The following is a 1,727-nucleotide window of genomic DNA, read 5'->3' as shown; positions in this document are numbered from 1 at the left end:
TGTTGCTGGATAGGACAGAGAGAAATCGAAAGAGGAGAGGAAGATAGGGGGAGAGAAAGAGAGACATCTGCAGACCTGCTTCACCACTTGTGAAGCTACTCCCCGCAGGTGGGGAGCCAGGGGCTCGAACTAGGATCTTTACACCCATCCTTGTGCTTCACACCATGTGAGATTAACCCAATGCACTAACACCCAATCCCCCAAAACAAATATTTTCAATGTTTTTTTCTAAAACTAAACAACTTGTTGCTTTTATGTAGATTTATGTCATAGGGAAAATGAATAAAGTCAACTTGGGGGAGATGGTGCACATCCATTAGGAAAGTGGCTGGTGTCCTAGTGGATAAAGCTTTGGCCTTGCAGCATGAAGTCCTTTGTTTGATCATCAGTGTCACATATATTAGAGTGATGAATGGCCTGGTACTCTCTCTCTCTCCTCTATCTCTTCCATAAATACATAAATCTTGGAAAAACAAGAGGAATATTTGAACATGGTATATGCACTAAGCACTGATACAGGTTCTGTTACTATAATAGCAGATACAAGCTTCTTCCTTCATGCAGTTTAACTATGGCAAAGGGATACACAAATAGCTAGCAACATGTAATTATTCAAAATATTTCCATTTGAAATACATTGTTGTAGAAAAGGGTCTCATATTGTGCATCTAAGCAGAATGATCAGGAAGCCTGATCTAAGGTGTAAGCTAAATAATGAAAAGACACTGACCCAAGAAATATTGGTGTACATCAATTCAAAGTTGATAGAATGTGAAAGAACTTAGCATTTTCAAGAAACAAATAAAACATGTTGTTACAGTGACTGGAGCAAAATAGAAGAGGAGAAATAGCTATTAGATGAAATTAGATTTGTAAAATGGGCTCCTTTAATGGAACTCCTTGTAAGAAGTCTATAGTAGATTATGGATATTATTCTCAGTACAATGGCAAACCGGGGATAATTTGCTTGATTTGTTGGAGGTTTCTTGGCTTCTAAGTAGTTATGCTTATTCACTCTGTGTACTTTGAGGACTGTAGCTGTATGAAAGCACTCATTATAACATTGCCAAAACGAGTAACACACGTAAACAGCATGTGCTCCATGTTTTTGTGGTGGTAGGTTTTCTTTTTAAAGTGATGGGAAGAGAGGAAAAAGAGATACCAACTGAAGAGTGATTAAAAGAAAGATCAGAAGCCAGGAGGTAACTCAACTAGTTGAACGAACACTTTATTATGCTCAAGTCCCAGATTTTAAGCTCTGAAGCCATATAGTGCTTTGGCAACAAGTCACCAAAAAAACTCCACAGATAATGGAGTGTATCTTTTCCTGTCTATTTATCTTGTGTATGTATCATCTATCTGTCTGTCTGTCTGTCTGTCTATCTATCTATCTACCTATCTATCTATCTGCCTGCCTGCCTGCCTATCTACCTACCTACCTATCTTCCTATCATCTATCTAATCTGTCATATATCTAGAATAAAAATATTAAAAAGTCAGCTTCGGCACATAGAATCGGGTGTGAGAGGCTGTGGTGTAACAGATAAATAAACAGATAAACAGAAACTTAAACAGCCAAACAACATCTGAATTGGTAGAATAAAGGACATGCATGCCTGAGGTTCCTAGTTTGGCCCCAGCACTGCATTATCCACAGGGATGCTCTGATTTTTCTTTCCTATGATTTGAATAATAAAATTAATTTTTGAAAATTACAGGGGTTGATA

This window comes from Erinaceus europaeus, chromosome 11 (assembly GCF_950295315.1).
Source record: "Erinaceus europaeus chromosome 11, mEriEur2.1, whole genome shotgun sequence".
NCBI classification, from domain to species: domain Eukaryota; kingdom Metazoa; phylum Chordata; class Mammalia; order Eulipotyphla; family Erinaceidae; genus Erinaceus; species Erinaceus europaeus.
This window is presented reverse-complemented; position numbering follows the sequence as displayed.